Source organism: Schistocerca serialis, chromosome 1 (genome assembly GCF_023864345.2).
Source record: "Schistocerca serialis cubense isolate TAMUIC-IGC-003099 chromosome 1, iqSchSeri2.2, whole genome shotgun sequence".
Taxonomy (NCBI): Eukaryota; Metazoa; Arthropoda; class Insecta; order Orthoptera; family Acrididae; genus Schistocerca; species Schistocerca serialis.
The window spans coordinates 1,148,056,349-1,148,068,392 of NC_064638.1; the positions used below are offsets into that span (position 1 = coordinate 1,148,056,349).

Here is a 12,044-nt window from a genome sequence, read left to right on the forward strand (position 1 = left end):
CTGGCTCTGGCTCTCGGCAATTGTACTGAAAATAAGAATCTTAAAGCTACGTATTTTCTGCAACGTTGGGCAGCTGTGGAGAAAAATGTATATTATCTTAAAAGCGGGCGAGCTTTTCGCTTCCGCTAATTTTTATAAGTTAATATCGCTACGTAATGGCGTCGTTGGCTGCATCGGCCGCTGCGATTGTTGCACTGTAAATTACTCGAATGCAGGTTAATTCAACGAAGGCGGACATGAAATCGGGATCACCTCTTACGAATTAAAAGTGAACAATAACATTAAATCAATATATTATCTGCGTAATTAACACAAATGTGCTTACATTGGCCAGCACTAGCAGATGTCCGTCCACACGCAACCACGACAAGACAAGAACTGAAGACGACTAAAAAATTATCAACAGAGCGTGTCTTATCGTCTCTTTAGATCATTTTGTTATATTTCTTTGCCCTCGAAACTTACATAGAGAAATTATTATAATACGGAGAAAAATGTATGTTCGCCTGAGCGGCTAGTGTCCACTTCAAATTTTAAATGTCTCTTTTTTATAAATACTGTTTTTCTTTTTTTCACTGGGGACGCTATAAGTCGGAAAGAACTATGGGTGTAGGTAGGCATAATAACCGAAGAAGATCGATGGATTGATCCCGCCGAGCAAACTGTGGACAACTTTGAAACGTGCCAGGACGGGTGGTGGTAGATATAAGCAACTGATGAAGACATGGAGCGTATCACACAGTCCTGAATGTGAGTACGGAAAAATCCAGTCAATTGTCCATTTACTTGTGGGTGAACTGCACGGTTGTGAGGCTCATCTGAAGGTCATACACAGATTCTCGGACTCAGCCATACAGTGGTTCAAGAACATTTGTAATACTGTATAGTATTATACGCTGAAGATCCAAAGAAACTGGTATAGGAATGCGTATTCAGATACAGACATACCCAACCAGGCAGAATACGGCGCTGTGGTGGGTAACGCCTATATACGACAACAGTTGTCTGGCGCAGTTGTTTGATCTGTTACTGCTCCTACAAAAGACAGGTTATCAAGAGTTAGGTGAATTTCAACGTGGTGTCACAGTTGCCGCTCGAGCGATGGAACGCAGCCTCTCCGACGTAGCGATGAAGTGGGGATGTTCCCGTGCGATTATTGTAGGAGTGTACCATGAATATCAGGAATCCGGTAAAACATCAAATGTCCGACATCGCTGCAGCCGAAAAAAGATCGTGCAAGAACGGGACTAACGAGGAGTGAAGAGAATAGTTCAACGTGACAGAAGAGCAACTCTTCCACGAAGTGCTCCTGATTTCAATGTTGGGCCATCAAACAGTGACCCTGTGCGAACCATTCAACGAAGCATTATCGTGTACCCTTGATGACTGCACGACACAAAGCTTTACGCCTCGCCTGGACCCGTCAAAACCGACATTGGACTGTTGATGACTGGAAACACGTTGCCTGGTCGGACGAGTCTCGTTTCAAATTGTATCGAGCGGATGGACGTGTAAAGTTATGGTGAAAACTTCATGAATCCATGGACCCTGCATGTCGGCCAGGAACTGTTCAAGTTGGTGGAGGCTCTGTAATGGTGTGGGGCGTGTGCATTTGCAGTGATATGGGACTCTTTATACATCTAGATGCGACTGTGACAGGTGAAACGTACGTAAGGATTCTGTCTTATCACGTGCATCCATTCATGTCCACTGTGCATTCCGACGGACTTGCGCAATTCCAGCAGGACAATGCGACACCTCACACGTCCAGAATTGCTGCAAAGTGGCTCGAGGAACACTCTTCTGCGTTTGACGACTTCCGCTGGCCACCAAACTCCCCAGACATGAACATTGTTGAGCACATGTGGGATGCCTTGCAACCTGCTGTTCAGAAGAGGTCTCCACACCCTGGTACTCATACGGATTTTTGGACAGCCCTGCAGGATTCTTGGTGTTAGTTCCCTCCAGCACTACTTCAGACATTACTCGAGTCCATGCCACGTCGCACTGCGACAATTATGCGTGCTCGCGAGGGCCGGACACGATGTTGGGCGGGTGTACCAGTTTGTTTGGCTCTTCAGTGTAAGAACATACACTACTGGCCATTAAAATTCCTACACCAAGAAGAAATGCAGATGATAAACGGGTATTCATTGGACAAATATATTACACTGGAACTGACATGTGATTACATTTTCACGCAATTTGGGTGGATAGATCCTGAGATATCAGTACCCAGAACAAACACCTCTGGCCGTAATAACGGCCTTGATACGTCTGGGCATTGAGTCAACAAAGCTTGGATGGCGTGTACAGGTACAGCTGCCCATGCAGCTTCACCACGATGCCACAGTTCATCAAGAGTAGTGACTGGCGTATGTTGATGATCCAGTTGCTCGGCCACCATTGACCAGACGTTTTCAGTCGGTGAGAGATCTGGAGAATGTGCTGGGCAGGGCAGCAGTCGAACATGTTCTGCATCCAGAAAGGCCCGTACAGGACCTGCAACATGCGGTCATGCATTATCCTGTTGAAATGTAGGGTTTCGCAGGAATCGATTGAAGGGTAGAGCCACGAGTCGTAACACATCTGAAATGTAACGTCCAATGTTCAAAGTGGCATCAATGCGAACATGAGACGTGTAACCAATGGCACCCCATACCGTCACGCCGGGTGATACGCCAGTATGGCGATGACGAATACACGCTTCCAATGTGCGTTCACCGCGATGTCGCCAAACACGGATGCGACCATCATGATGCTGTAAGCAGAACCTGAATTCATCAGAAAAAATAAAGTTTTGCCATTCGTGCACCCAGGTTCGTCGTTGACTACACCATCGCAGGCGCTCCTGTCTGTGATGCAGCGTCAATGATAACTGCAGCCATGGTCTCCGAGCTGATAGTGCATGCTGCTGCAAACGTCGTCGAACTGTCCGTGCAGTTGGTTGTTGTCTTGCAAACGTGCCAATCTGTTGACTCAGGGATCGAGACGTGGCTGCACGATCCGTTACAGCCATGCAGACAAGATGCCTGTCGTCTCGACTGCTAGTAAGAAGTCGCCATTGGGATCCAACACGGCGTTCCGTATTACCCTCCTGAACCCACCTATTCCATATTCTGCTAACATTCATTGGATCTCGACCAACGCGAGCAGCAGTGTCGCGACGCGATAAACCGCAATCGCGATAGGCTGCAATCCCACCTTTATCAAAGTCGGAAACATGATGGTACGCATTTCTCGTCCTTACACGAGGTACCACAACAACGTTTCACCAGGCGACGCCGGTCAACTGCTGTTTGTGTATGAGAAATCGGTTGGAATCTTTCCTCATGTCAGCAAATTGTAGGTGTCGCCACCGGCGCCAAGCTTGTGTGAATGCTCTTAAAAGCTAATGATTTGCATATCACAGCATTATCTTCCTGTAGGTTAAATTTCGAGTCTGTAGCACTTCATCTTCGTGGTGTAGCGATGGCCGGTAGTGTATGTAATGAATATTATGACTCGGTATAGAGCCATCAGTATATTTTAGTTAATACATAGTGTGATGAATGCCTTTCTAAATGCCGAACGAGTAGATAACCAGCTGTCGACCTGGACAGCTTTCTGCAGTTAATGGTCCTCTACTGACAACACAACACTCCCTGCCTTCTTTCATGCCTCTCGTGACCTTTCCATCGTCAGTTCCGCATTACAGATGGGACACGTTTGGTCAGCTAGTGAACGACGCCGTCCTACGCGTGAGGCACGGGGCCGCGGCTGTGGCTGTGGCGGTTGACCCCTGCCGGCCGTGACCCCGCGTGTCGCTGCGTGGCAGTCGGCGCACCGCTATCGGCTGCCCGCGCAGACGCCGTGGCGCCACGCCGCAGCTGCGTGGGCGGCGCCGGCCACGGCAGCAGGCGGGGGAGGAGGGGGGAGGGTGAGGTGGGCGTGGCGCTGCACTCAGCGGCAGCAGCGGTGGCGGCCGTCTGCACCCGACGCGCACTCGTCATCACCCACCTAGACAAAATTCGTGCTCTACGCAAGGCTCGGCGAGAGATTAAAGTAACAGAAGTGGCGGTTCCAGATGGCGAAGCGTTAAAAAAATGGCCAGCTGCGAATAGGACTCACACACTCAACCCGGCGGTGCACGCACCTGGAAACAGGACGGCAGTACACGCAGCTCGTCTCACAGACCGTTGCAGTATCTATCTTTCTGAATTTGCATTTAGATTTATATTATGGAGGGAAGCGTTATTAAATGAAGTAATATCATTAAAAATCAGTTTAGAAATGTATCTAAGGGATAGCCGGCCGGAGTGGCAGAGCGGTTCTAGGCGCTACAGTCTGGAGCCGCGCGACCGCTCCGGTCGCTGGTTTGATTCCTGCCTCGGGCATCGGTGTGTGTGCTGTCCTTAGGTTAGTTAGGTTTAAGTAGTTCTAAGTTCTAGGGGACTGATGACCAGAGATGTTAAGTCCCATAGTGCTCAGAGCCATTTGAACCATTCGTGTTCATGATGCTATAAAAAACAACCATTGGCCTTCTTCTTGTGTTTCTAGCTACATTATGTGTTGCACTCATTCCGTCTACGAGTCAACTCCACCCTTACTAAGGTTATAGAAAGTGATAATTTCTGGTTTTTTATATCATTCCCAGTATTTTCGCCAATATTTCTATTGTGGTGCGCCGTTGACAGTAGTAATACCACTCTTATTTCGTTTCGGCACATAAGTGGCTAAGGTGCAATTTTTCTGAAACCCAAACATAGATGACTTTTCTTGCCTTTTTTTAGTGTTAATAAATCCCCTTGGGACTTGCCTCTTGTTCTTCCTCAGGGTAACAACGATGGTTGTCTTCTTCGTAACGAATGTGTTTTCAAGCTCGTAACTTGTAAAATAATTGTCGCAAATTATGTTGCGGCCTGTGTACAGGATACATTGGCAAAGTCTCTGAACAAGTTCAACTGTTCTGTTGTCCTGTCTGTAAGGGCCTTCAGGCTGTTGCCCAACATACACCTCCATGTTGAATGTGTAAGCCGGCTGAAGTGGCCGAGCGGTTCTAGGCGCTACCATCTGGAACCGCGCTTCCGCTACGGTCGCAGGTTCGAATCCTGCCTCGGGCATGGATGTGTCTGATGTCCTTAGGTTAGGTAGGTTTTAGTAGTTCTAAGTTCTAGGGGACTGATGACCTTAGAACTTAAGTCCCATAGTGCTCAGAGTCATTTTTTTTTTAATGTGTAAAACTTTGTGGCATCCACTGCTGCAAAAATCTTTACTCCATACTTGTTTGGCTTATTTGGCATGTACTGTCGGAATCTGCATCTTCCACGGAATGCTTCTAGTTTTTCATCAACTGTCACGTATTCAGAAACTGTATAAGCCTTCTGAAAGTTTTCAACAATTAGACTGAAAACCTGTCTTATCGCCGACATGTGATCTGTTTTCTCCCTTTCCATTCTCGTTTGTTTATCGTCGAATCTGAGGCATCGAAGGAGAAAACGAAATCTGTTTATGCCCATTGTGAGGTGAAATATTTCAACTCCGGTACCATCTGTTCGCCACAAATCTTGTAGACTTAGTCGATGGGCACGCATTACACCAGCGTAGTACAATAATCTCATTAAGGCCTTTATTTCAGCTTTATTAGTTTGTTGTGCATCTCTTTCCCTTGAAAAGTTTCTCCGGATACTTTGAATGTACCTATTAGTGCAGTCAATGCAGTCAACGAGTATTATGTTTAATGTTTTCATCAAAAAACAGTTCCCAGCACTGTAGAGGATTTGTAGCACTTTTCGAAGCACCTTTCACACCTGGTAAATGAGTTATGATGTTATGACAAGGTGTGCGGGAGTTCTTTGGCGGAGCACGTCAGTTCCGTACTGTTCCGTCTTTACCGACAAACATATCACTGTCACCAGCACAATCACTGTCTTCTGATTCATCAGTCGACGTTTTTTGCTCGGTGCCGGAATCACTTTCCCACTCTGGGTCCTGAATTTCTTCAAAGTCGATTTCTCCATCTTCAGAATCACCATCGTCACTTTCATCCATTACTTCTTCAATCAAGTTCCTAATTCTCTCCTCCTGTGCCTCGTAAGAATAAGCCATGATGCAGTTACAACACTTACAACACACTAAAATAAGGTACAGAGCACGAAAAAATCTGTTCTACCACTAAACTAAGCAGATACCGCAAATATGCGCGATCGTGAATAACCTTGGTGGAGCTAACAATAAACTGATATCAGTGCACGCGGCTGGCCTGTGAGACCCTAGACCTCTTTGCTGTGAGCTAACCGGAAGTGCTATTGTTGAAATACCAGATACACCATACCAAACGACTCCTATTACACTCTTGCCCGCATCTCGTGGTCGTGCGGTAGCGTTCTCGCTTCCCACGCCCGGGTTCCCGGGTTCGATTCCCGGCGGGGTCAGGGATTTTTCTCTGCCTCGTGATGGCTGGGTGTTGTGTGCTGTCCTCAGGTTAGTTAGGTTTAAGTAGTTCTAAGTTCTAGGGGACTGATGACCATAGATGTTAAGTCCCATAGTGCTCAGAGCCATTTGAACCATTGACCCTATTACACTCACTTAAAGGTACTGATAAGATAGCTTCTGGGAAACAACTTTCAGACATTGCATTAATGTGAAAATATTCTCCTTGGTCTGACAGACCACCTGCGTGTACTGACGGGTTGCGTATATACTCAGTTCGTTCATTCTGGGGGTAGAGGATCTCGACCATTTTTACATGTTTTCAATACTGCCAAGATACCGGTCGCACGGATTCCAAGATTTTCGAGAGTCTTGTAATTTCAATAACATAAATGTGACAAACAGTCACGCAGGAGGCAGGCGACCATTTTTATAAAATTTGGAAATTTGTGATCATGTTCTATGGGACCAAACTGCTGAGGTCATCGGTCCCTAGACTTGCACACTACTTAATCTAACTTAAACTAACTTACGCTAAGCACAACACACACACCCATGGCCGAGGGAGAACTCGAACCTCCGACGGAGGGAACTGCGCGAACCGTTACAAGGCGCCCTAGACCACGCAGCTACCGCACGCGGCATCATTTTGAAACGTCCCCTTTGAACAATTTATATACGACTGTGCTTAAACTGACACACAATATTTTGTTAGCGCAACGCAATCTAACTTTCAAAATTCCCTACAAAAGAATGGCCCTGACTAACATTAAACTATACCTTTCACAAATCACTTACCTCACAAAAATCTTCGCTGCTCAAGCTACTGCAATACAGCGAGCGCCACTACTGCCAGCTAAATAAAAGTAGGCTGTTTATGTTTTCTCTATGTAAGTAGGCTGTTTATGTTTTCTTATTGGCAACGTTACGTAGCGCTCAATATGAAAATGAAATCACTGGCTGTGCTGTGTGCAGTCTGTGGCTAGTTTGCATTGTTGTCTGCCATTGTAGAGGGGCAGCTGGCTGTGAACAGCGCGTAGCGTTGCGCAGTTGGAGGTGAGCCGCCAGCAGTGGTGGATGTGGGGAGAGAGATGGCGGAGTTTTGAAATTTGTCATGAACTGCTATATTTATATATGATGATATCAAGGTAAATACATTGTTTGTTCTCTATTAATATCTTTCATTTGCTAACTATCCCTATCAGTAGTTAGTGCCTTCAGTAGTTTGAATCTTTTATTTAGCTGGCAGTAGTGGCGCTCTCTGTATTGCAGTAGCTTGAGCAGTGAAGATTTTTGTGAGGTAAGTGATTTGTGAAAGGTATAGTTTAATGTTAGTCAGGGCCATTCTTTTGTAGGGAATTTTGAAAGTCAGATTGCGTTGCGCTAAAAACATTGTGTGTCAGTTTAAGCACAGTCGTATATATAAAATGTTGAAAGGGGACGTTTCAATTTTTATAATAATCAGTAGTTCTCCATTCAGGCTGAACGGATCTCGATGGTAAAGGTCAGACATCAGGCAAGGGAATGACTTTATTTGTGGGGTCCTGCCCACTCGTCTCTTATAGGGTGCCTAAAGGACGCTACTTTCTCGGGTAGCTATACAACAATTCAAGCAAATCACATTAAAGGTTTTTATAACAATAAAGTAGACTGACAGTACTTAACTTTGGTTTACAATGAGCTGTCCCTTGTGAAGGGCGACATGCAAATAATCAATGTCCTTCGCTAAAGACAATGTTGGATACGTTGGCAAAGCAATTAATACGTATATGGCACAAGTCTCAGTATAACAGTTGGGATGGCGGCTCTTCTAGTGCTCTCTCCTAGTGTCCGGTCTGCTAGTGTCTGTCTTCTACTGTCCGGCCGAGACTTTTTTTTGTGTAACATTGTTGATCAGTCCCACCGGCTTATTTAAACTTTTGGATACAGGATCGTGAATTATCCAACTTAAAAGTTCGACAATCCGCCGCCATAGGTGGGGTTCTGTGCCTCATTGGGTTGAGGCTTAGATTTTTTCCTTCATGCGTTTTCTAGCGTTGTTGTCACTAGTTCAATATTCCTATGTTGTCTCGGTTTGACTTATATCTAAGATTACTTACTTAAAGGTCCTAGATTTCTAACTTGTGTCTGTGGATAGCCTATTTTACTTGATTCTACACCATGAATTTATCCTACATCTTAGTGATCTAATATGGTTTTTGGTTGGCCTATTCTAATTGGTTTTTCACGACGCCATGAATTTATCATACATCTTACTGACCTAATATATTTTTACTAAGCATATTCTAATTGGTTTATCACCATGAGTTTGTTTTACATCCTATTGATCTTGTATGGGGTAGTAATTACCTCTCCTAGGTGGTGGTTTTCTAAAGGTGCGTTTACACTGCGATTTGTATCGGCACATGTATGAGATACATGTATATACGACTTTGCGACATGTATCGCGACTTGTATGAGTTGACAAGTATCAACCTCATACATGTATGAGCGTGCGTTTACACTGTTTGGTATGTATCACTGTGCGATAGCTTTCGACGACGAATTGGAAGATTTCACATTTTTATGTGCTGGTACACTTGCTCTTTTGGAAGATGATAGGAAGAAAAGACGGAGGAAGCGTAGATGGTGGCAGAGAGAGTTTCTCGCGAATTAACGCTAAAGGATGGCGCATATTTTAGAAATTATGTTAGGATGAGTATGGAGGATTTCCGCAGTTTGTTATCACTTGTGGCTCCTCTTGTGTCCAAAACCAACACAAACTTTCGGGAAGCGATTCCACCAGAGGATCAGTTGGCAGTAACACTCCGTTTTTTGGCCATTGGGGATTCCTCTTGAAACGAAGATTTCATTACAAAACATTTGCATTGTTGCGCGATTGCTAATGCCAACGTCTCACACACGATTGTCGGCATACGTTGTCAACATTATCACGCGAGGCCGCCGGAATAATAGCAAAAAATTGATATACGTGCCAGATGCATGAAAAAATTATAGAATGTATTACATACTCTGATATATATAAAACTTTTACCTTCACTTCTTGGAATAAAACTTGCACAACAGCCTCGCAAACACGAAGAATAATGTTACATATGGCACTTTTTGATGTTCTATGCAGATACATTAACGTCGAAACGATAGTCGGCACCTCCAAAACTCAAACAGCCGCCAAAGAGCCTGGTACTACGCATGCGCTAATCGTCAAAATAAGCGGCAGGCAACAAGACGACAGGAAATGATAGTACTGCGCATGCGCGAGTTCTTCAAATGTCGCTCATACATGTCGCGTATATGGCCAAAAAGCGATATACAAAATGTATACGCGACATGTATGAGCTCGAGGGTCCGCATACAAGTTCCGTGAATTTTTGTATGAGGTGATATATCGCGACATGTCAAATTGACATGTCGCTCATACATGTCGCGATACATGTATCCCAGTGTAAACGTACCTTAAGAGAGTGAGGTTTCTTTTTCTGCTGGTGGGCCCTAATCTGGATTGCTGGCCCTATGATGCTTCGTGGAACTCTTTGTTTGTGCCATGTTCTTGGTTGGATTGTTCCGATGTTTTGTAGGTGTCTGATGTTGTCTCTGTATATATCCAGCTTGTTATAGACAGTTGTAGTTTTGGTCCATAAAGGAGTGTCTAGGATCCACCGAAGAACTTTGTTCTGTATTGCCTGCAATTCATACCTTTTAATTTTGCTAGCTGTTTCTCATGATGTGCAACCGTAGGTCATGGTGGGGAGGACAGTTGTTTTGTAGATCGTCCTTTTGGTTTCCTGTCTCATATTTTTGCTTTTAAAGAGTGGATACAGGGCTTTAGCAAGGTTGAGCGCTTTAGACTTTTTTTTCGTTGATTTGCAGGTGGTAGTCCAGTTTCCTGTCTATTGTGACACCGAGGTACTTGACTTCATTCCTCCAGGGCAATTCTTGTACATTCAGGTGCAGCTGTTCTAGGAGTGTTTCTGGCAGGAGCGGCGCTTATATTCCCTTCAGACAGAGGCCGCGCCTGTCGTGGTGCGGTCCTTGTCAGCGGGCTACTGGCTGACGTCGTCTCACAGCCTTCTATGCTCTTGCGTTCTTCATCTTCGTGTCGGCATTTGTCGTTGCGCCGGAACATTATTGCTCTCATATGACGCGGTTCCGAATTTATCCGTCGTCAGAGTTCTAGGAGCGATTGCTGCACGTAGATATGGCCGTTCAGCTTCTATCTCACAGAAAGATTCGCAGACTAGTCAGCGAATGGCTGTTACACATACTACTGATTGTTTCAATTTCACGTTTGACATCGCGTAACAAATAATAAAAGAATATTATTTTGTTTCACACAATTACTGATTAACAATTTTCGGATTTTCTTCCTTTACTTGTGCTGTGAAACGTAGCTTCAATGGGAGATATCGTATAGGTGAATTTCCGAGTCTAAAAATTTTTGACATAAACGGTCGTATCATTGATTTCACTTGGCTTCCTATGCTTATTGCACATACTATATGTTACCTGTCTGCCCTACAGCACAACTTTACACCTGCCGAGCGTTTTTTCTTGGGAGACAAAGCCTATGAACGTGTCTTGATTCATACAAATTACAACGTGATAGTCTACCCGTTTCTGAGAAAAAGGGTTCTTAACTGTCAGACAGACGGACGTATGGAACCCTAAAAATAGCGTTGTTGGCGCGGGTCGGCTTAGGCGCAAGCCATTTACGTCCGCGTAATTTCGGACACGAGGGCTAGGGGGTAAGTGCGGAATGGTAACCCGACAGAGAGGCGAGAGGGGGGGGGGGGGGGCGGTGTCCAGTTGCGATGCGGAAATTTTTCTATTATTTTTAAACTTCGATTTTTACCTTACTTACGCTGCGAACAAACCGAAATAATGTGCAATATATTGGTTTTTACTAACATTTTTATAAAAGGCATGAAATGGAAAGGCAAAGGAAAAGCTTGTGGATGAGTGGTCTACGCGGCAAAATACAGGAATTAAGACGGAAAGTAATTAAAGATATTAGCTGCGAGTGGCCGTTGATTGAAATCAATAGGGAAAGTTGAAAATTTGAGCCGGACCGGTATTCGAACCCGGGCCTCCTACTCACTAGGCAGATGCGCTGACCATTGCGCCATCCGGACACAGGGGTCATCGCAGCCGCACGTACTGCGCCAGCACGCCTCCGATCAGACCCAAATTCTCAACTTATCCACGCACTACCAATGCGGTGCCCCTTGCCCGTTATTCTCATTACTCGCGGCGTTTCGCCGATTCCCATAATAGTTCGAGCCTGAGGTGCATCTGAACTGAAGGGATTTTTGGCCGTCTTCCCTTAATTATATTCCGAAAGAATATATATATATATATCGCCGTTACTCCATCAAAATCTGGGAAACTTATAACAACCTTGATATAAAAATTTTTAGACTCTTTTGAAGGAGCTTTACGTTCAGGAGAACAAATTTCTTCCGTTAACTGACTCGGGGGGAGGACAAACAAATGCACAGTCATATGACGAGATTTTTCAAGATGAAGTAAGTCTGGCGTCACGCAGTATTACAGTGATTTAAAGTTTATAAAGTATTTTGTAATTGGAGCAAAGCAGCCATCGGTATAAAATACTAACAAGCAAATAAAAACAG

The 12,044-nt window shown here is 44.8% G+C and overlaps 1 non-coding gene across 1 annotated transcript; it reads right to left on the bottom strand.

The window, feature by feature from the left end:
- Nucleotides 1-11,470: 11,470 nt before the first annotated feature.
- On the bottom strand, nucleotides 11,471-11,543 carry Trnat-agu (transfer RNA threonine (anticodon AGU)). The gene has a single exon. It is a non-coding gene; the product is annotated as a tRNA-Thr (tRNA).
- Nucleotides 11,544-12,044: the final 501 nt, after the last annotated feature.